The sequence below is a fragment of the Lonchura striata genome, chromosome W, assembly GCF_050655825.1.
Source record: "Lonchura striata isolate lonStrDom1 chromosome W, ASM5065582v1, whole genome shotgun sequence".
NCBI classification, from domain to species: domain Eukaryota; kingdom Metazoa; phylum Chordata; class Aves; order Passeriformes; family Estrildidae; genus Lonchura; species Lonchura striata.
The window spans coordinates 14,550,991-14,575,017 of record NC_140743.1 but is presented as its reverse complement, the minus strand read 5'-3'; positions in this window follow the sequence as shown (position 1 = coordinate 14,575,017).

Here is a 24,027-nt window from a genome sequence, read left to right as displayed (position 1 = left end):
CTCATGGTGAGAAATGTAGGTTTTAGGATGTTTTAATATGTTATAGATGGGTTCAATATGGAGGATATAGGGTGTTTTCTCTTGTTCCTTTCTTCTCTATTCTTCCTCTCTTGGCTTTAGGTGGTATCTTGTAATTGGGTAGAAAAATATGCATTGCTGATCTTTAGGGGTCAGTTATTGGGTTAGAAAGGAAAATAATTTAGGTTCCACTGCTTAATTGGGTAGTTTATTTTTTGATTAGACTTAAAAAGACCTTGCAGCACGAATTTGTTGGCCATTTTTGTGCTGTTTTCACTCATGCAAGGTCTGGGCGCAGACAGCGTGATGAAGATTTGATAAGGTAACACTAAACAGAAGCAGAAGATGGAAAAAGTCCAATGTGTCTCTCGTTCCCGACACAGAACTGCTCCAGGAGGGTCTCCCCTGCCAGGGGAGCCACCAGGGAGTTGCCAAACTTGGGGCCCTCAAACTCACACTTCCTTCCTTCCTTCCTTTCTTCCTTCCTTCCTTCCTTCCTTCCTTCCTTCCTTCCTTCCTTCCTTCCTTCCTTCCTTCCTTCCTTCCTCCGTTCCTCGCTTCTTCCCTTCCCTGTGGAAACCCAGGGCAAGGGGAATATCCCCTTGTCTGCCCTGGGGTGATCTGATTCCTAGGAGAACGCTGATTTTGACCCTCATTCATGGTGAAGGCCTCCTAAGCCTCAAAGTAAATTAATGACCACAAAAATGTGAAATAGATTGCAGAAATTGTAGAGAGTAGTTTAGTATGTCTCATGGTGAGAAATTTAGGTTTTAGGATGTTTTAATATGTTATAGATGGGTTCAATATGGAGGATATAGGGTGTTTTCTCTTGTTCCTTTCTTCTCAATTCTTCCTCTCTTGGCTTTAGGTGGTATCTTGTAATTGGGTAGAAAAATATGCATTGCTGATCTTTAGGGGTCAGTTATTGGGTTAGAAAGGAAAATAATTTAGGTTCCACTGCTTAATTGGGTAGTTTATTTTTTGATTAGACTTAAAAAGACCTTGCAGCACGAATTTGTTGGCCATTTTTGTGCTGTTTTCACTCATGCAAGGTCTGGGCGCAGACAGCGTGATGAAGATTTGATAAGGTAACACTAAACAGAAGCGGAAGATGGAAAAAGTCCAATGTGTCTCTCGTTCCCGACACAGAACTGCTCCAGGAGGGTCTCCCCTGCCAGGGGAGCCACCAGGGAGTTGCCAAACTTGGGGCCCTCAAACTCACACTTCCTTCCTTCCTTCCTTCCTTCCTTCCTTCCTTCCTTCCTTCCTTCCTTCCTTCCTTCCTTCCTTCCTCCGTTCCTCGCTTCTTCCCTTCCCTGTGGAAACCCAGGGCAAGGGGAATATCCCCTTGTCTGCCCTGGGGTGATCTGATTCCTAGGAGAACACTGATTTTGACCCTCATTCATGGTGAAGGCCTCCTAAGCCTCAAAGTAAATTAATGACCACAAAAATGTGAAATAGATTGCAGAAATTGTAGAGAGTAGTTTAGTATGTCTCATGGTGAGAAATTTAGGTTTTAGGATGTTTTAATATGTTATAGATGGGTTCAATATGGAGGATATAGGGTGTTTTCTCTTGTTCCTTTCTTCTCTATTCTTCCTCTCTTGGCTTTAGGTGGTATCTTGTAATTGGGTAGAAAAATATGCATTGCTGATCCTTAGGGGTCAGTTATTGGGTTAGAAAGGAAAATAATTTAGGTTCCACTGCTTAATTGGGTAGTTTATTTTTTGATTAGACTTAAAAAGACCTTGCAGCACGAATTTGTTGGCCATTTTTGTGCTGTTTTCACTCATGCAAGGTCTGGGCGCAGACAGCGTGATGAAGATTTGAAAAGGTAACATTAAACAGAAGCGGAAGATGGAAAAAGTCCAATGTGTCTCTCCTTCCCGACACAGAACTGCTCCAGGAGGGTCTCCCCTGCCAGGGGAGCCACCAGGGAGTTGCCAAACTTGGGGCCCTCAAACTCACACTTCCTTCATTCCTTCCTTCCTTCCTTCCTTCCTTCCTTCCTTCCTTCCTTCCTTCCTTCCTTCCTTCCTTCCTTCCTTCCTTCCTTCCTCCGTTCCTCGCTTCTTCCCTTCCCTGTGGAAACCCAGGGCAAGGGGAATATCCCCTTGTCTTCCCTGGGGTGATCTGATTCCTAGGAGAACACTGATTTTGACCCTCATTCATGGTGAAGGCCTCCTAAGCCTCAAAGTAAATTAATGACCACAAAAATGTGAAATAGATTGCAGAAATTGTAGAGAGTAGTTTAGTATGTCTCATGGTGAGAAATTTAGGTTTTAGGATGTTTTAATATGTTATAGATGGGTTCAATATGAAGGATATAGGGTGTTTTCTCTTGTTCCTTTCTTCTCTATTCTTCCTCTCTTGGCTTTAGGTGGTATCTTGTAATTGGGTAGAAAAATATGCATTCCTGATCTTTAGGGGTCAGTTATTGGGTTAGAAAGGAAAATAATTTAGGTTCCACTGCTTAATTGGGTAGTTTATTTTTTGATTAGACTTAAAAAGACCTTGCAGCACGAATTTGTTGGCCATTTTTGTGCTGTTTTCACTCATGCAAGGTCTGGGCGCAGACAGCGTGATGAAGATTTGATAAGGTAACACTAAACAGAAGCGGAAGATGGAAAAAGTCCAATGTGTCTCTCGTTCCCGACACAGAACTGCTCCAGGAGGGTCTCCCCTGCCAGGGGAGCCACCAGGGAGTTGCCAAACTTGGGGCCCTCAAACTCACACTTCCTTCCTTCCTTCCTTCCTTCCTTCCTTCCTTCCTTCCTTCCTTCCTTCCTTCCTTCCTTCCTTCCTTCCTTCCTTCCTTCCTTCCTTCCTCCGTTCCTCGCTTCTTCCCTTCCCTGTGGAAACCCAGGGCAAGGGGAATATCCCCTTGTCTGCCCTGGGGTGATCTGATTCCTAGGAGAACACTGATTTTGACCCTCATTCATGGTGAAGGCCTCCTAAGCCTCAAAGTAAATTAATGACCACAAAAATGTGAAATAGATTGCAGAAATTGTAGAGAGTAGTTTAGTATGTCTCATGGTGAGAAATTTAGGTTTTAGGATGTTTTAATATGTTATAGATGGGTTCAATATGAAGGATATAGGGTGTTTTCTCTTGTTCCTTTCTTCTCTATTCTTCCTCTCTTGGCTTTAGGTGGTATCTTGTAATTGGGTAGAAAAATATGCATTGCTGATCTTTAGGGGTCAGTTATTGGGTTAGAAAGGAAAATAATTTAGGTTCCACTGCTTAATTGGGTAGTTTATTTTTTGATTAGACTTAAAAAGACCTTGCAGCACGAATTTGTTGGCCATTTTTGTGCTGTTTTCACTCATGCAAGGTCTGGGCGCAGACAGCGTGATGAAGATTTGATAAGGTAACACTAAACAGAAGCGGAAGATGGAAAAAGTCCAATGTGTCTCTCGTTCCCGACACAGAACTGCTCCAGGAGGGTCTCCCCTGCCAGGGGAGCCACCAGGGAGTTGCCAAACTTGGGGCCCTCAAACTCACACTTCCTTCCTTCCTTCCTTCCTTCCTTCCTTCCTTCCTTCCTTCCTTCCTTCCTTCCTTCCTTCCTTCCTTCCTTCCTTCCTTCCTTCCTTCCTTCCTTCCTCCGTTCCTCGCTTCTTCCCTTCCCTGTGGAAACCCAGGGCAAGGGGAATATCCCCTTGTCTGCCCTGGGGTGATCTGATTCCTAGGAGAACACTGATTTTGACCCTCATTCATGGTGAAGGCCTCCTAAGCCTCAAAGTAAATTAATGACCACAAAAATGTGAAATAGATTGCAGAAATTGTAGAGAGTAGTTTAGTATGTCTCATGGTGAGAAATGTAGGTTTTAGGATGTTTTAATATGTTATAGATGGGTTCAATATGGAGGATATAGGGTGTTTTCTTTTGTTCCTTTCTTCTCTATTCTTCCTCTCTTGGCTTTAGGTGGTATCTTGTAATTGGGTAGAAAAATATGCATTGCTGATCTTTAGGGGTCAGTTATTGGGTTAGAAAGGAAAATAATTTAGGTTCCACTGCTTAATTGGGTAGTTTATTTTTTGATTAGACTTAAAAAGAACTTGCAGCACGAATTTGTTGGCCATTTTTGTGCTGTTTTCACTCATGCAAGGTCTGGGCGCAGACAGCGTGATGAAGATTTGATAAGGAAACACTAAACAGAAGCGGAAGATGGAAAAAGTCCAATGTGTCTCTCGTTCCCGACACAGAACTGCTCCAGGAGGGTCTCCCCTGCCAGGGGAGCCACCAGGGAGTTGCCAAACTTGGGGCCCTCAAACTCACACTTACTTCCTTCCTTCCTTCCTTCCTTCCTTCCTTCCTTCCTTCCTTCCTTCCTTCCTTCCTTCCTTCCTTCCTCCGTTCCTCGCTTCTTCCCTTCCCTGTGGAAACCCAGGGCAAGGGGAATATCCCCTTGTCTGCCCTGGGGTGATCTGATTCCTAGGAGAACACTGATTTTGACCCTCATTCATGGTGAAGGCCTCCTAAGCCTCAAAGTAAATTAATGACCACAAAAATGTGAAATAGATTGCAGAAATTGTAGAGAGTAGTTTAGTATGTCTCATGGTGAGAAATTTAGGTTTTAGGATGTTTTAATATGTTATAGATGGGTTCAATATGGAGGATATAGGGTGTTTTCTCTTGTTCCTTTCTTCTCAATTCTTCCTCTCTTGGCTTTAGGTGGTATCTTGTAATTGGGTAGAAAAATCTGCATTGCTGGTCTTTAGGGGTCAGTTATTGGGTTAGAAAGGAAAATAATTTAGGTTCCACTGCTTAATTGGGTAGTTTATTTTTTGATTAGACTTAAAAAGACCTTGCAGCACGAATTTGTTGGCCATTTTTGTGCTGTTTTCACTCATGCAAGGTCTGGGCGCAGACAGCGTGATGAAGATTTGATAAGGTAACACTAAACAGAAGCGGAAGATGGAAAAAGTCCAATGTGTCTCTCGTTCCCGACACAGAACTGCTCCAGGAGGGTCTCCCCTGCCAGGGGAGCCACCAGGGAGTTGCCAAACTTGGGGCCCTCAAACTCACACTTCCTTCCTTCCTTCCTTCCTTCCTTCCTTCCTCCGTTCCTCGCTTCTTCCCTTCCCTGTGGAAACCCAGGGCAAGGGGAATATCCCCTTGTCTGCCCTGGGGTGATCTGATTCCTAGGAGAACACTGATTTTGACCCTCATTCATGGTGAAGGCCTCCTAAGCCTCAAAGTAAATTAATGACCACAAAAATGTGAAATAGATTGCAGAAATTGTAGAGAGTAGTTTAGTATGTCTCATGGTGAGAAATTTAGGTTTTAGGATGTTTTAATATGTTATAGATGGGTTCAATATGGAGGATATAGGGTGTTTTCTCTTGTTCCTTTCTTCTCAATTCTTCCTCTCTTGGCTTTAGGTGGTATCTTGTAATTGGGTAGAAAAATATGCATTGCTGATCTTTAGGGGTCAGTTATTGGGTTAGAAAGGAAAATAATTTAGGTTCCACTGCTTAATTGGGTAGTTTATTTTTTGATTAGACTTAAAAAGACCTTGCAGCACGAATTTGTTGGCCATTTTTGTGCTGTTTTCACTCATGCAAGGTCTGGGCGCAGACAGCGTGATGAAGATTTGATAAGGTAACACTAAACAGAAGCGGAAGATGGAAAAAGTCCAATGTGTCTCTCGTTCCCGACACAGAACTGCTCCAGGAGGGTCTCCCCTGCCAGGGGAGCCACCAGGGAGTTGCCAAACTTGGGGCCCTCAAACTCACACTTCCTTCCTTCCTTCCTTCCTTCCTTCCTTCCTTCCTTCCTTCCTTCCTTCCTTCCTTCCTTCCTTCCTTCCTTCCTTCCTTCCTCCGTTCCTCGCTTCTTCCCTTCCCTGTGGAAACCCAGGGCAAGGGGAATATCCCCTTGTCTGCCCTGGGGTGATCTGATTCCTAGGAGAACACTGATTTTGACCCTCATTCATGGTGAAGGCCTCCTAAGCCTCAAAGTAAATTAATGACCACAAAAATGTGAAATAGATTGCAGAAATTGTAGAGAGTAGTTTAGTATGTCTCATGGTGAGAAATTTAGGTTTTAGGATGTTTTAATATGTTATAGATGGGTTCAATATGGAGGATATAGGGTGTTTTCTCTTGTTCCTTTCTTCTCAATTCTTCCTCTCTTGGCTTTAGGTGGTATCTTGTAATTGGGTAGAAAAATATGCATTGCTGATCTTTAGGGGTCAGTTATTGGGTTAGAAAGGAAAATAATTTAGGTTCCACTGCTTAATTGGGTAGTTTATTTTTTGATTAGACTTAAAAAGACCTTGCAGCACGAATTTGTTGGCCATTTTTGTGCTGTTTTCACTCATGCAAGGTCTGGGCGCAGACAGTGTGATGAAGATTTGATAAGGTAACACTAAACAGAAGCGGAAGATGGAAAAAGTCCAATGTGTCTCTCGTTCCCGACACAGAACTGCTCCAGGAGGGTCTCCCCTGCCAGGGGAGCCACCAGGGAGTTGCCAAACTTGGGGCCCTCAAACTCACACTTCCTTCCTTCCTTCCTTCCTTCCTTCCTTCCTTCCTTCCTTCCTTCCTTCCTTCCTTCCTTCCTTCCTCCGTTCCTCGCTTCTTCCCTTCCCTGTGGAAACCCAGGGCAAGGGGAATATCCCCTTGTCTGCCCTGGGGTGATCTGATTCCTAGGAGAACACTGATTTTGACCCTCATTCATGGTGAAGGCCTCCTAAGCCTCAAAGTAAATTAATGACCACAAAAATGTGAAATAGATTGCAGAAATTGTAGAGAGTAGTTTAGTATGTCTCATGGTGAGAAATTTAGGTTTTAGGATGTTTTAATATGTTATAGATGGGTTCAATATGGAGGATATAGGGTGTTTTCTCTTGTTCCTTTCTTCTCAATTCTTCCTCTCTTGGCATTAGGTGGTATCTTGTAATTGGGTAGAAAAATCTGCATTGCTGGTCTTTCGGGGTCAGTTATTGGGTTAGAAAGGAAAATAATTTAGGTTCCACTGCTTAATTGGGTAGTTTATTTTTTGATTAGACTTAAAAAGAACTTGCAGCACGAATTTGTTGGCCATTTTTGTGCTGTTTTCACTCATGCAAGGTCTGGGCGCAGACAGCGTGATGAAGATTTGATAAGGAAACACTAAACAGAAGCGGAAGATGGAAAAAGTCCAATGTGTCTCTCGTTCCCGACACAGAACTGCTCCAGGAGGGTCTCCCCTGCCAGGGGAGCCACCAGGGAGTTGCCAAACTTGGGGCCCTCAAACTCACACTTCCTTCCTTCCTTCCTTCCTTCCTTCCTTCCTTCCTTCCTTCCTTCCTCCGTTCCTCGCTTCTTCCCTTCCCTGTGGAAACCCAGGGCAAGGGGAATATCCCCTTGTCTGCCCTGGGGTGATCTGATTCCTAGGAGAACACTGATTTTGACCCTCATTCATGGTGAAGGCCTCCTAAGCCTCAAAGTAAATTAATGACCACAAAAATGTGAAATAGATTGCAGAAATTGTAGAGAGTAGTTTAGTATGTCTCATGGTGAGAAATGTAGGTTTTAGGATGTTTTAATATGTTATAGATGGGTTCAATATGGAGGATATAGGGTGTTTTCTCTTGTTCCTTTCTTCTCAATTCTTCCTCTCATGGCTTTAGGTGGTATCTTGTAATTGGGTAGAAAAATATGCATTGCTGATCTTTAGGGGTCAGTTATTGGGTTAGAAAGGAAAATAATTTAGGTTCCACTGCTTAATTGGGTAGTTTATTTTTTGATTAGACTTAAAAAGACCTTGCAGCACGAATTTGTTGGCCATTTTTGTGCTGTTTTCACTCATGCAAGGTCTGGGCGCAGACAGCGTGATGAAGATTTCATAAGGTAACACTAAACAGAAGCGGAAGATGGAAAAAGTCCAATGTGTCTCTCGTTCCCGACACAGAACTGCTCCAGGAGGGTCTCCCCTGCCAGGGGAGCCACCAGGGAGTTGCCAAACTTGGGGCCCTCAAACTCACACTTCCTTCCTTCCTTCCTTCCTTCCTTCCTTCCTTCCTTCCTTCCTTCCTTCCTTCCTCCGTTCCTCGCTTCTTCCCTTCCCTGTGGAAACCTAGGGCAAGGGGAATATCCCCTTTTCTGCCCTGGGGTGTTCTGATTCCTAGGAGAACACTGATTTTGACCCTCATTCATGGTGAAGGCCTCCTAAGCCTCAAAGTAAATTAATGACCACAAAAATGTGAAATAGATTGCAGAAATTGTAGAGAGTAGTTTAGTATGTCTCATGGTGAGAAATTTAGGTTTTAGGATGTTTTAATATGTTATAGATGGGTTCAATATGGAGGATATAGGGTGTTTTCTCTTGTTCCTTTCCTCTCTATTCTTCTTCCTCTCTTGGCTTTAGGTGGTATCTTGTAATTGGGTAGAAAAATCTGCATTGCTGGTCTTTCGGGGTCAGTTATTGGGTTAGAAAGGAAAATAATTTAGGTTCCACTGCTTAATTGGGTAGTTTATTTTTTTATTAGACTTAAAAAGACCTTGCAGCACGAATTTGTTGGCCATTTTTGTGCTGTTTTCACTCATGCAAGGTCTGGGCGCAGACAGCGTGATGAAGATTTGATAAGGTAACACTAAACAGAAGCGGAAGATGGAAAAAGTCCAATGTGTCTCTCGTTCCCGACACAGAACTGCTCCAGGAGGGTCTCCCCTGCCAGGGGAGCCACCAGGGAGTTGCCAAACTTGGGGCCCTCAAACTCACACTTCCTTCCTTCCTTCCTTCCTTCCTTCCTTCCTTCCTTCCTTCCTTCCTTCCTTCCTTCCTTCCTCCGTTCCTCGCTTCTTCCCTTCCCTGTGGAAACCTAGGGCAAGGGGAATATCCCCTTTTCTGCCCTGGGGTGTTCTGATTTTTAGGAGAACACTGATTTTGACCCTCATTCATGGTGAAGGCCGCCTAAGCCTCAAAGTAAATTAATGACCACAAAAATGTGAAATAGATTGCAGAAATTGTAGAGAGTAGTTTAGTATGTCACATGGTGAGAAATTTAGTTTTTAGGATGTTTTCGTATGTTATTGATGGGTTCAATATGGAGGATATAGGGTGTTTTCTCTTGTCCCTTTCTTCTCTATTCTTCTTCCTCTCTTGGCTTTAGGTGGTATCTTGTAATTGGGTAGAAAAATCTGCATTGCTGGTCTTTCGGGGTCAGTTATTGGGCTAGAAAGGAAAATAATTTAGGTTCCACTGCTTAATTGGGTAGTTTATTTTTTTATTAGACTTAAAAAGACCTTGCAGCACGAATTTGTTGGCCATTTTTGTGCTGTTTTCACTCATGCAAGGTCTGGGCGCAGACAGTGTGATGAAGATTTGATAAGGTAACACTAAACAGAAGCGGAAGATGGAAAAAGTCCAATGTGTCTCTCGTTCCTGACACAGAACTGCTCCAGGAGGGTCTCCCCTGCCAGGGGAGCCACCAGGGAGTTGCCAAACTTGGGGCCCTCAAACTCACACTTCCTCCTTCCTTCCTTCCTTCCTTCCTTCCTTCCTTCTTTCCGTCCTTCCTCGCTTCTTCCCTTCCCTTTGGAAACCCAGGGCAAGGGGAATATCCCCTTGCTGCCCTGGGGTGATCTGATTCCTAGGAGAACACTGATTTTGACCCTCATTCATGGTGAAGGCCTCCTAAGCCTCAAAGTAAATTAATGACCACAAAAATGTGAAATAGATTGCAGAAATTGTAGAGAGTAGTTTAGTATGTCTCATGGTGAGAAATTTAGGTTTTAGGATGTTTTAATATGTTATAGATGGGTTCAATATGGAGGATATAGGGTGTTTTCTCATGTTCCTTTCTTCTCTATTCTTCCTCTCTTGGCTTTAGGTGGTATCTTGTAATTGGGTAGAAAAATCTGCATTGCTGGTCTTTCGGGGTCAGTTATTGGGTTAAAAAGGAAAATAATTTAGGTTCCACTGCTTAATTGGGTAGTTTATTTTTTGATTAGACTAAAAAAGACCTTGCAGCACGAATTTGTTGGCCATTTTTGTGGTGTTTTCACTCATGCAAGGTCTGGGCGCAGACAGTGTGATGAAGATTTGATAAGGTAACACTAAACAGAAGCGGAAGATGGAAAAAGTCCAATGTGTCTCTCGTTCCCGACACAGAACTGCTCCAGGAGGGTCTCCCCTGCCAGGGGAGCCACCAGGGAGTTGCCAAACTTGGGGCCCTCAAACTCACACTTCCTTCCTTCCTTCCTTCCTTCCTTCCTTCCTTCCTTCCTTCCTTCCTTCCTTCCTTCCTTCCTTCCTTCCTTCCTTCCTTCCTTCCTTCCTTCCGTCCTTCCTCACTTCTTCCGTTCCCTGTGGAAACCTAGGGCAAGGGGAATATCCCCTTGTCTGCCCTGGGGTGATCTGATTCCTAGGAGAACACTGATTTTGACCCTCATTCATGGTGAAGGCCGCCTAAGCCTCAAAGTAAATTAAAGACCACAAAATTGTGAAATAGATTGCAGAAATTGTAGAGAGTAGTTTAGTATGTCTCATGGTGAGAAATTTAGGTTTTAGGATGTTTTAATATGTTATAGATGGGTTCAATATGGAGGATATAGGGTGTTTTCTCTTGTTCCTTTCTTCTCTATTCTTCCTCTCTTGGCTTTAGGTGGTATCTTGTAATTGGGTAGAAAAATCTGCATTGCTGGTCTTTCGGGGTCAGTTATTGGGTTAGAAAGGAAAATAATTTAGGTTCCACTGCTTAATTGGGTAGTTTATTTTTTGATTAGACTTAAAAAGACCTTGCAGCATGAATTTGTTGGCCATTTTTGTGCTGTTTTCACTCATGCAAGGTCTGGGCGCAGACAGTGTGATGAAGATTTGATAAGGTAACACTAAACAGAAGCGGAAGATGGAAACTGGGCGCAGACAGTGTGATGAAGATTTGATAAGGTAACACTAAACAGAAGCGGAAGATGGAAAAAGTCCAATGTGTCTCTCGTTCCCGACACAGAACTGCTCCAGGAGGGTCTCCCCTGCCAGGGGAGCCACCAGGGAGTTGCCAAACTTGGGGCCCTCAAACTCACACTTCCTTCCTTCCTTCCTTCCTTCCTTCCTTCCTTCCTTCCTTCCTTCCTTCCTTCCTTCCTTCCTTCCTTCCTTCCTTCCTCCGTTCCTCGCTTCTTCCCTTCCCTGTGGAAACCTAGGGCAAGGGGAATATCCCCTTTTCTGCCCTGGGGTGTTCTGATTTTTAGGAGAACACTGATTTTGACCCTCATTCATGGTGAAGGCCGCCTAAGCCTCAAAGTAAATTAATGACCACAAAAATGTGAAATAGATTGCAGAAATTGTAGAGAGTAGTTTAGTATGTCACATGGTGAGAAATTTAGTTTTTAGGATGTTTTCGTATGTTATTGATGGGTTCAATATGGAGGATATAGGGTGTTTTCTCTTGTCCCTTTCTTCTCTATTCTTCTTCCTCTCTTGGCTTTAGGTGGTATCTTGTAATTGGGTAGAAAAATCTGCATTGCTGGTCTTTCGGGGTCAGTTATTGGGCTAGAAAGGAAAATAATTTAGGTTCCACTGCTTAATTGGGTAGTTTATTTTTTTATTAGACTTAAAAAGACCTTGCAGCACGAATTTGTTGGCCATTTTTGTGCTGTTTTCACTCATGCAAGGTCTGGGCGCAGACAGTGTGATGAAGATTTGATAAGGTAACACTAAACAGAAGCGGAAGATGGAAAAAGTCCAATGTGTCTCTCGTTCCCGACACAGAACTGCTCCAGGAGGGTCTCCCCTGCCAGGGGAGCCACCAGGGAGTTGCCAAACTTGGGGCCCACAAACTCACACTTCCTTCCTTCCTTCCTTCCTTCCTTCCTTCCTTCCTTCCTTCCTTCCTTCCTTCCTTCCTTCCTTCCTTCCTTCCTTCCTTCCTTCCTTCCTCGCTTCTTCCCTTCCCTGTGGAAACCCAGGGCAAGGGGAATATCCCCTTGTCTGCCCTGGGGTGATCTGATTCCTAGGAGAACACTGATTTTGACGCTCCTTCATGGTGAAGGCCTCCTAAGCCTCAAAGTAAATTAATGACCACAAAAATGTGAAATAGATTGCAGAAATTGTAGAGAGTAGTTTAGTATGTCTCATGGTGAGAAATTTAGGTTTTAGGATGTTTTAATATGTTATAGATGGGTTCAATATGGAGGATATAGGGTGTTTTCTCATGTTCCTTTCTTCTCTATTCTTCCTCTCTTGGCTTTAGGTGGTATCTTGTAATTGGGTAGAAAAATCTGCATTGCTGGTCTTTCGGGGTCAGTTATTGGGTTAGAAAGGAAAATAATTTAGGTTCCACTGCTTAATTGGGTAGTTTATTTTTTGATTAGACTTAAAAAGACCTTGTAGCACGAATTTGTTGGCCATTTTTGTGCTGTTTTCACTCATGCAAGGTCTGGGCGCAGACAGTGTGATGAAGATTTTATAAGGTAACACTAAACAGAAGCGGAAGATGGAAAAAGTCCAATGTGTCTCTCGTTCCCGACACAGAACTGCTCCAGGAGGGTCTCCCCTGCCAGGGGAGCCACCAGGGAGTTGCCAAACTTGGGGCCCTCAAACTCACACTTCCTTCCTTCCTTCCTTCCTTCCTTCCTTCCTTCCTTCCTTCCTTCCTTCCTTCCTTCCTTCCTTCCTCCGTTCCTCGCTTCTTCCCTTCCCTGTGGAAACCTAGGGCAAGGGGAATATCCCCTTTTCTGCCCTGGGGTGTTCTGATTCCTAGGAGAACACTGATTTTGACCCTCATTCATGGTGAAGGCCTCCTAAGCCTCAAAGTAAATTAATGACCACAAAAATGTGAAATAGATTGCAGAAATTGTAGAGAGTAGTTTAGTATGTCTCATGGTGAGAAATTTAGGTTTTAGGATGTTTTAATATGTTATAGATGGGTTCAATATGGAGGATATAGGGTGTTTTCTCTTGTTCCTTTCCTCTCTATTCTTCTTCCTCTCTTGGCTTTAGGTGGTATCTTGTAATTGGGTAGAAAAATCTGCATTGCTGGTCTTTCGGGGTCAGTTATTGGGTTAGAAAGGAAAATAATTTAGGTTCCACTGCTTAATTGGGTAGTTTATTTTTTGATTAGACTTAAAAAGACCTTGCAGCACGAATTTGTTGGCCATTTTTGTGCTGTTTTCACTCATGCAAGGTCTGGGCGCAGACAGTGTGATGAAGATTTGATAAGGTAACACTAAACAGAAGCGGAAGATGGAAAAAGTCCAATGTGTCTCTCGTTCCCGACACAGAACTGCTCCAGGAGGGTCTCCCCTGCCAGGGGAGCCACCAGGGAGTTGCCAAACTTGGGGCCCTCAAACTCACACTTCCTTCCTTCCTTCCTTCCTTCCTTCCTTCCTTCCTTCCTTCCTTCCTTCCTTCCTTCCTTCCTTCCTTCCTTCCTCGCTTCTTCCCTTCCCTGTGGAAACCCAGGGCAAGGGGAATATCCCCTTTTTTGCCCTGGGGTGTTCTGATTCCTAGGAGAACACTGATTTTGACCCTCATTCATGGTGAAGGCCTCCTAAGCCTCAAAGTAAATTAATGACCACAAAAATGTGAAATAGATTGCCGAAATTGTAGAGAGTAGTTTAGTATGTCTCATGGTGAGAAATTTAGGTTTTAGGATGTTTTAATATGTTATAGATGGGTTCAATATGGAGGATATAGGGTGTTTTCTCATGTTCCTTTCTTCTCTATTCTTCCTCTCTTGGCTTTAGGTGGTATCTTGTAATTGGGTAGAAAAATCTGCATTGCTGGTCTTTCGGGGTCAGTTATTGGGTTAGAAAGGAAAATAATTTAGGTTCCACTGCTTAATTGGGTAGTTTATTTTTTGATTAGACTTAAAAAGACCTTGTAGCACGAATTTGTTGGCCATTTTTGTGCTGTTTTCACTCATGCAAGGTCTGGGCGCAGACAGTGTGATGAAGATTTGATAAGGTAACACTAAACAGAAGCGGAAGATGGAAAAAGTCCAATGTGTCTTTCGTTCCCAACACAGAACTGCTCCAGGAGGGTCTCCCCTGCCAGGGGAGCCACCAGGGAGTTGCCAAACTTGGGGCCCTCAAACTCACACTTCCTTCCTTCCTTCCTTCCTTCCTTCCTTCCTTCCTTCCTTCCTTCCTTCCTTCCTTCCTTCCTTCCTTCCTCCGTTCCTCACTTCTTCCGTTCCCTGTGGAAACCCAGGGCAAGGGGTATATCCCCTTTTCTGCCCTGGGGTGTTCTGATTTTTAGGAGAACACTGATTTTGACCCTCATTCATGGTGAAGGCCGCCTAAGCCTCAAAGTAAATTAATGACCACAAAAATGTGAAATAGATTGCAGAAATTGTAGAGAGTAGTTTAGTATGTCTCATGGTGAGAAATTTAGGTTTTAGGATGTTTTAATATGTTATAGATGGGTTCAATATGGAGGATATAGGGTGTTTTCTCTTGTTCCTTTCTTCTCTATTCTTCCTCTCTTGGCTTTAGGTGGTATCTTGTAATTGGGTAGAAAAATCTGCATTGCTGGTCTTTCGGGGTCAGTTATTGGGTTAGAAAGGAAAATAATTTAGGTTCCACTGCTTAATTGGGTAGTTTATTTTTTGATTAGACTTAAAAAGACCTTGCAGCATGAATTTGTTGGCCATTTTTGTGCTGTTTTCACTCATGCAAGGTCTGGGCGCAGACAGTGTGATGAAGATTTGATAAGGTAACACTAAACAGAAGCGGAAGATGGAAACTGGGCGCAGACAGTGTGATGAAGATTTGATAAGGTAACACTAAACAGAAGCGGAAGATGGAAAAAGTCCAATGTGTCTCTCGTTCCCGACACAGAACTGCTCCAGGAGGGTCTCCCCTGCCAGGGGAGCCACCAGGGAGTTGCCAAACTTGGGGCCCTCAAACTCACACTTCCTTCCTTCCTTCCTTCCTTCCTTCCTTCCTTCCTTCCTTCCTTCCTTCCTTCCTTCCTTCCTTCCTTCCTTCCTTCCTCCGTTCCTCGCTTCTTCCCTTCCCTGTGGAAACCTAGGGCAAGGGGAATATCCCCTTGCTGCCCTGGGGTGATCTGATTCCTAGGAGAACACTGATTTTGACCCTCATTCATGGTGAAGGCCGCCTAAGCCTCAAAGTAAATTAATGACCACAAAAATGTGAAATAGATTGCAGAAATTGTAGAGAGTAGTTTAGTATGTCACATGGTGAGAAATTTAGTTTTTAGGATGTTTTCGTATGTTATTGATGGGTTCAATATGGAGGATATAGGGTGTTTTCTCTTGTCCCTTTCTTCTCTATTCTTCTTCCTCTCTTGGCTTTAGGTGGTATCTTGTAATTGGGTAGAAAAATCTGCATTGCTGGTCTTTCGGGGTCAGTTATTGGGCTAGAAAGGAAAATAATTTAGGTTCCACTGCTTAATTGGGTAGTTTATTTTTTTATTAGACTTAAAAAGACCTTGCAGCACGAATTTGTTGGCCATTTTTGTGCTGTTTTCACTCATGCAAGGTCTGGGCGCAGACAGTGTGATGAAGATTTGATAAGGTAACACTAAACAGAAGCGGAAGATGGAAAAAGTCCAATGTGTCTCTCGTTCCCGACACAGAACTGCTCCAGGAGGGTCTCCCCTGCCAGGGGAGCCACCAGGGAGTTGCCAAACTTGGGGCCCTCAAACTCACACTTCCTTCCTTCCTTCCTTCCTTCCTTCCTTCCTTCCTTCCTTCCTTCCTTCCTTCTTTCCGTCCTTCCTCGCTTCTTCCGTTCCCTTTGGAAACCCAGGGCAAGGGGAATATCCCCTTGCTGCCCTGGGGTGATCTGATTCCTAGGAGAACACTGATTTTGACCCTCATTCATGGTGAAGGCCTCCTAAGCCTCAAAGTAAATTAATGACCACAAAAATGTGAAATAGATTGCAGAAATTGTAGAGAGTAGTTTAGTATGTCTCATGGTGAGAAATTTAGGTTTTAGGATGTTTTAATATGTTATAGATGGGTTCAATATGGAGGATATAGGGTGTTTTCTCATGTTCCTTTCTTCTCTATTCTTCCTCTCTTGGCTTTAGGTGGTATCTTGTAATTGGGTAGAAAAATCTGCATTGCTGGTCTTTCGGGGTCAGTTATTGGGTTAGAAAGGAAAATAATTTAGGTTCCACTGCTTAATTGGGTAGTTTATTTTTTGATTAGACTTAAAAAGACCTTGCAGCACGAATTTGTTGGCCATTTTTGTGCTGTTTTCACTCATGCAAGGTCTGGGCGCAGACAGTGTGATGAAGATTTGATAAGGTAACACTAAACAGAAGCGGATGATGGAAAAAGTCCAATGTGTCTCTCGTTCCCAACACAGAACTGCTCCAGGAGGGTCTCCCCTGCCAGGGGAGCCACCAGGGAGTTGCCAAACTTGGGGCCCTCAAACTCACACTTCCTTCCTTCCTTCCTTCCTTCCTTCCTTCCTTCCTTCCTTCCTTCCTTCCTTCCTTCCTTCCTTCCTTCCTTCCTCCGTTCCTCGCTTCTTCCCTTCCCTGTGGAAACCTAGGGCAAGGGGAATATCCCCTTTTCTGCCCTGGGGTGTTCTGATTCCTAGGAGAACACTGATTTTGACCCTCATTCATGGTGAAGGCCTCCTAAGCCTCAAAGTAAATTAATGACCACAAAAATGTGAAATAGATTGCAGAAATTGTAGAGAGTAGTTTAGTATGTCTCATGGTGAGAAATTTAGGTTTTAGGATGTTTTAATATGTTATAGATGGGTTCAATATGGAGGATATAGGGTGTTTTCTCTTGTTCCTTTCCTCTCTATTCTTCTTCCTCTCTTGGCTTTAGGTGGTATCTTGTAATTGGGTAGAAAAATCTGCATTGCTGGTCTTTCGGGGTCAGTTATTGGGTTAGAAAGGAAAATAATTTAGGTTCCACTGCTTAATTGGGTAGTTTATTTTTTGATTAGACTTAAAAAGACCTTGCAGCACGAATTTGTTGGCCATTTTTGTGCTGTTTTCACTCATGCAAGGTCTGGGCGCAGACAGTGTGATGAAGATTTGATAAGGTAACACTAAACAGAAGCGGAAGATGGAAAAAGTCCAATGTGTCTCTCGTTCCCGACACAGAACTGCTCCAGGAGGGTCTCCCCTGCCAGGGGAGCCACCAGGGAGTTGCCAAACTTGGGGCCCTCAAACTCACACTTCCTTCCTTCCTTCCTTCCTTCCTTCCTTCCTTCCTTCCTTCCTTCCTTCCTTCCTTCCTTCCTTCCTTCCTTCCTTCCTCCGTTCCTCGCTTCTTCCCTTCCCTGTGGAAACCCAGGGCAAGGGGAATATCCCCTTTTTTGCCCTGGGGTGTTCTGATTCCTAGGAGAACACTGATTTTGACCCTCATTCATGGTGAAGGCCTCCTAAGCCTCAAAGTAAATTAATGACCACAAAAATGTGAAATAGATTGCCGAAATTGTAGAGAGTAGTTTAGTATGTCTCATGGTGAGAAATTTAGGTTTTAGGATGTTTTAATATGTTATAGATGGGTTCAATATGGAGGATATAGGGTGTTTTCTCATGTTCCTTTCTTCTCTATTCTTCCTCTCTTGGCTTTAGGTGGTATCTTGTAATTGGGTAGAAAAATCTGCATTGCTGGTCTTTCGGGGTCAGTTATTGGGTTAGAAAGGAAAATAATTTAGGTTCCACTGCTTAATTGGGTAGTTTATTTTTTGATTAGACTTAAAAAGACCTTGTAGCACGAATTTGTTGGCCATATTTGTGCTGTTTTCACTCATGCAAGGTCTGGGCGCAGACAGTGTGATGAAGATTTGATAAGGTAACACTAAACAGAAGCGGAAGATGGAAAAAGTCCAATGTGTCTTTCGTTCCCAACACAGAACTGCTCCAGGAGGGTCTCCCCTGCCAGGGGAGCCACCAGGGAGTTGCCAAACTTGGGGCCCTCAAACTCACACTTCCTTCCTTCCTTCCTTCCTTCCTTCCTTCCTTCCTTCCTTCCTTCCTTCCTTCCTTCCTTCCTTCCTTCCTTCCTTCCTCCGTTCCTCACTTCTTCCGTTCCCTGTGGAAACCCAGGGCAAGGGGTATATCCCCTTTTCTGCCCTGGGGTGTTCTGATTTTTAGGAGAACACTGATTTTGACCCTCATTCATGGTGAAGGCCGCCTAAGCCTCAAAGTAAATTAATGACCACAAAAATGTGAAATAGATTGCAGAAATTGTAGAGAGTAGTTTAGTATGTCTCATGGTGAGAAATTTAGGTTTTAGGATGTTTTAATATGTTATAGATGGGTTCAATATGGAGGATATAGGGTGTTTTCTCATGTTCCTTTCTTCTCTATTCTTCCTCTCTTGGCTTTAGGTGGTATCTTGTAATTGGGTAGAAAAATCTGCATTGCTGGTCTTTCGGGGTCAGTTATTGGGTTAAAAAGGAAAATAATTTAGGTTCCACTGCTTAATTGGGTAGTTTATTTTTTGATTAGACTAAAAAAGACCTTGCAGCACGAATTTGTTGGCCATTTTTGTGGTGTTTTCACTCATGCAAGGTCTGGGCGCAGACAGTGTGATGAAGATTTTATAAGGTAACACTAAACAGAAGCGGAAGATGGAAAAAGTCCAATGTGTCTCTCGTTCCCGACACAGAACTGCTCCAGGAGGGTCTCCCCTGCCAGGGGAGCCACCAGGGAGTTGCCAAACTTGGGGCCCTCAAACTCACACTTCCTTCCTTCCTTCCTTCCTTCCTTCCTTCCTTCCTTCCTTCCTTCCTTCCTTCCTTCCTTCCTTCCTTCCTTCCTCCGTTCCTCGCTTCTTCCCTTCCCTGTGGAAACCCAGGGCAAGGGGAATATCCCCTTTTCTGCCCTGGGGTGTTCTGATTTTTAGGAGAACACTGATTTTGACCCTCATTCATGGTGAAGGCCTCCTAAGCCTCAAAGTAAATTAATGACCACAAAAATGTGAAATAGATTGCAGAAATTGTAGAGAGTAGTTTAGTATGTCTCATGGTGAGAAATTTAGGTTTTAGGATGTTTTAATATGTTATAGATGGGTTCAATATGGAGGATATAGGGTGTTTTCTCTTGTTCCTTTCCTCTCTATTCTTCTTCCTCTCTTGGCTTTAGGTGGTATCTTGTAATTGGGTAGAAAAATCTGCATTGCTGGTCTTTCGGGGTCAGTTATTGGGTTAGAAAGGAAAATAATTTAGGTTCCACTGCTTAATTGGGTAGTTTATTTTTTGATTAGACTTAAAAAGACCTTGCAGCACGAATTTGTTGGCCATTTTTGTGCTGTTTTCACTCATGCAAGGTCTGGGCGCAGACAGTGTGATGAAGATTTGATAAGGTAACACTAAACAGAAGCGGAAGATGGAAAAAGTCCAATGTGTCTCTCGTTCCCAACACAGAACTGCTCCAGGAGGGTCTCCCCTGCCAGGGGAGCCACCAGGGAGTTGCCAAACTTGGGGCCCTCAAACTCACACTTCTTTCCTTCCTTCCTTCCTTCCTTCCTTCCTTCCTTCCTTCCTTCCTTCCTTCCTTCCTTCCTCGCTTCTTCCCTTCCCTGTGGAAACCCAGGGCAAGGGGAATATCCCCTTGTCTGCCCTGGGGTGATCTGATTCCTAGGAGAACACTGATTTTGACGCTCCTTCATGGTGAAGGCCTCCTAAGCCTCAAAGTAAATTAATGACCACAAAAATGTGAAATAGATTGCAGAAATTGTAGAGAGTAGTTTAGTATGTCTCATGGTGAGAAATTTAGGTTTTAGGATGTTTTAATATGTTATAGATGGGTTCAATATGGAGGATATAGGGTGTTTTCTCATGTTCCTTTCTTCTCTATTCTTCCTCTCTTGGCTTTAGGTGGTATCTTGTAATTGGGTAGAAAAATCTGCATTGCTGGTCTTTCGGGGTCAGTTATTGGGTTAGAAAGGAAAATAATTTAGGTTCCACTGCTTAATTGGGTAGTTTATTTTTTTATTAGACTTAAAAAGACTTTGCAGCACGAATTTGTTGGCCATTTTTGTGCTGTTTTCACTCATGCAAGGTCTGGGCGCAGACAGTGTGATGAAGATTTGATAAGGTAACACTAAACAGAAGCGGAAGATGGAAAAAGTCCAATGTGTCTCTCGTTCCCGACACAGAACTGCTCCAGGAGGGTCTCCCCTGCCAGGGGAGCCACCAGGGAGTTGCCAAACTTGGGGCCCTCAAACTCACACTTCCTTCCTTCCTTCCTTCCTTCCTTCCTTCCTTCCTTCCTTCCTTCCTTCCTTCCTTCCTTCCTTCCTTCCTTCCTTCCTTCCTCGCTTCTTCCCTTCCCTGTGGAAACCCAGGGCAAGGGGAATATCCCCTTTTTTGCCCTGGGGTGTTCTGATTCCTAGGAGAACACTGATTTTGACCCTCATTCATGGTGAAGGCCTGATAAGCCTCAAAGTAAATTAATGACCACAAAAATGTGAAATAGATTGCAGAAATTGTAGAGAGTAGTTTAGTATGTCTCATGGTGAGAAATTTAGGTTTTAGGATGTTTTAATATGTTATAGATGGGTTCAATATGGAGGATATAGGGTGTTTTCTCTTGTTCCTTTCCTCTCTATTCTTCTTCCTCTCTTGGCTTTAGGTGGTATCTTGTAATTGGGTAGAAAAATCTGCATTGCTGGTCTTTCGGGGTCAGTTATTGGGTTAGAAAGGAAAATAATTTAGGTTCCACTGCTTAATTGGGTAGTTTATTTTTTGATTAGACTTAAAAAGACCTTGTAGCACGAATTTGTTGGCCATTTTTGTGCTGTTTTCACTCATGCAAGGTCTGGGCGCAGACAGTGTGATGAAGATTTGATAAGGTAACACTAAACAGAAGCGGAAGATGGAAAAAGTCCAATGTGTCTTTCGTTCCCAACACAGAACTGCTCCAGGAGGGTCTCCCCTGCCAGGGGAGCCACCAGGGAGTTGCCAAACTTGGGGCCCTCAAACTCACACTTCCTTCCTTCCTTCCTTCCTTCCTTCCTTCCTTCCTTCCTTCCTTCCTTCCTTCCTTCCTTCCTTCCTCCGTTCCTCGCTTCTTCCCTTCCCTGTGGAAACCTAGGGCAAGGGGAATATCCCCTTTTCTGCCCTGGGGTGTTCTGATTCCTAGGAGAACACTGATTTTGACCCTCATTCATGGTGAAGGCCTCCTAAGCCTCAAAGTAAATTAATGACCACAAAAATGTGAAATAGATTGCAGAAATTGTAGAGAGTAGTTTAGTATGTCTCATGGTGAGAAATTTAGGTTTTAGGATGTTTTAATATGTTATAGATGGGTTCAATATGGAGGATATAGGGTGTTTTCTCTTGTTCCTTTCCTCTCTATTCTTCTTCCTCTCTTGGCTTTAGGTGGTATCTTGTAATTGGGTAGAAAAATCTGCATTGCTGGTCTTTCGGGGTCAGTTATTGGGTTAGAAAGGAAAATAATTTAGGTTCCACTGCTTAATTGGGTAGTTTATTTTTTGATTAGACTTAAAAAGACCTTGCAGCACGAATTTGTTGGCCATTTTTGTGCTGTTTTCACTCATGCAAGGTCTGGGCGCAGACAGTGTGATGAAGATTTGATAAGGTAACACTAAACAGAAGCGGAAGATGGAAAAAGTCCAATGTGTCTCTCGTTCCCGACACAGAACTGCTCCAGGAGGGTCTCCCCTGCCAGGGGAGCCACCAGGGAGTTGCCAAACTTGGGGCCCTCAAACTCACACTTCCTTCCTTCCTTCCTTCCTTCCTTCCTTCCTTCCTTCCTTCCTTCCTTCCTTCCTTCCTTCCTTCCTTCCTTCCTCGCTTCTTCCCTTCCCTGTGGAAACCCAGGGCAAGGGGAATATCCCCTTTTTTGCCCTGGGGTGTTCTGATTCCTAGGAGAACACTGATTTTGACCCTCATTCATGGTGAAGGCCTCCTAAGCCTCAAAGTAAATTAATGACCACAAAAATGTGAAATAGATTGCAGAAATTGTAGAGAGTAGTTTAGTATGTCTCATGGTGAGAAATTTAGGTTTTAGGATGTTTTAATATGTTATAGATGGGTTCAATATGGAGGATATAGGGTGTTTTCTCATGTTCCTTTCTTCTCTATTCTTCCTCTCTTGGCTTTAGGTGGTATCTTGTAATTGGGTAGAAAAATCTGCATTGCTGGTCTTTCGGGGTCAGTTATTGGGTTAGAAAGGAAAATAATTTAGGTTCCACTGCTTAATTGGGTAGTTTATTTTTTGATTAGACTTAAAAAGACCTTGTAGCACGAATTTGTTGGCCATTTTTGTGCTGTTTTCACTCATGCAAGGTCTGGGCGCAGACAGTGTGATGAAGATTTGATAAGGTAACACTAAACAGAAGCGGAAGATGGAAAAAGTCCAATGTGTCTTTCGTTCCCAACACAGAACTGCTCCAGGAGGGTCTCCCCTGCCAGGGGAGCCACCAGGGAGTTGCCAAACTTGGGGCCCTCAAACTCACACTTCCTTCCTTCCTTCCTTCCTTCCTTCCTTCCTTCCTTCCTTCCTTCCTTCCTCGCTTCTTCCCTTCCCTTTGGAAACCCAGGGCAAGGGGAATATCCCCTTGCTGCCCTGGGGTGATCTGATTCCTAGGAGAACACTGATTTTGACCCTCATTCATGGTGAAGGCCTCCTAAGCCTCAAAGTAAATTAATGACCACAAAAATGTGAAATAGATTGCAGAAATTGTAGAGAGTAGTTTAGTATGTCTCATGGTGAGAAATTTAGGTTTTAGGATGTTTTAATATGTTATAGATGGGTTCAATATGGAGGATATAGGGTGTTTTCTCATGTTCCTTTTTTCTCTATTCTTCCTCTCTTGGCTTTAGGTGGTATCTTGTAATTGGGTAGAAAAATCTGCATTGCTGGTCTTTCGGGGTCAGTTATTGGGTTAGAAAGGAAAATAATTTAGGTTCCACTGCTTAATTGGGTAGTTTATTTTTTGATTAGACTAAAAAAGACCTTGCAGCACGAATTTGTTGGCCATTTTTGTGGTGTTTTCACTCATGCAAGGTCTGGGCGCAGACAGTGTGATGAAGATTTGATAAGGTAACACTAAACAGAAGCGGAAGATGGAAAAAGTCCAATGTGTCTTTCGTTCCCAACACAGAACTGCTCCAGGAGGGTCTCCCCTGCCAGGGGAGCCACCAGGGAGTTGCCAAACTTGGGGCCCTCAAACTCACACTTCCTTCCTTCCTTCCTTCCTTCCTTCCTTCCTTCCTTCCTTCCTTCCTTCCTTCCTTCCTTCCTTCCTTCCTTCCTTCCTTCCTCCGTTCCTCACTTCTTCCGTTCCCTGTGGAAACCCAGGGCAAGGGGAATATCCCCTTTTCTGCCCTGGGGTGTTCTGATTCCTAGGAGAACACTGATTTTGACCCTCATTCATGGTGAAGGCCTCCTAAGCCTCAAAGTAAATTAATGACCACAAAAATGTGAAATAGATTGCAGAAATTGTAGAGAGTAGTTTAGTATGTCTCATGGTGAGAAATTTAGGTTTTAGGATGTTTTAATATGTTATAGATGGGTTCAATATGGAGGATATAGGGTGTTTTCTCTTGTTCCTTTCCTCTCTATTCTTCTTCCTCTCTTGGCTTTAGGTGGTATCTTGTAATTGGGTAGAAAAATCTGCATTGCTGGTCTTTCGGGGTCAGTTATTGGGTTAGAAAGGAAAATAATTTAGGTTCCACTGCTTAATTGGGTAGTTTATTTTTTGATTAGACTTAAAAAGACCTTGTAGCACGAATTTGTTGGCCATTTTTGTGCTGTTTTCACTCATGCAAGGTCTGGGCGCAGACAGTGTGATGAAGATTTGATAAGGTAACACTAAACAGAAGCGGAAGATGGAAAAAGTCCAATGTGTCTTTCGTTCCCAACACAGAACTGCTCCAGGAGGGTCTCCCCTGCCAGGGGAGCCACCAGGGAGTTGCCAAACTTGGGGCCCTCAAACTCACACTTCCTTCCTTCCTTCCTTCCTTCCTTCCTTCCTTCCTTCCTTCCTTCCTTCCTTCCTTCCTCCGTTCCTCACTTCTTCCGTTCCCTGTGGAAACCCAGGGCAAGGGGTATATCCCCTTTTCTGCCCTGGGGTGTTCTGATTTTTAGGAGAACACTGATTT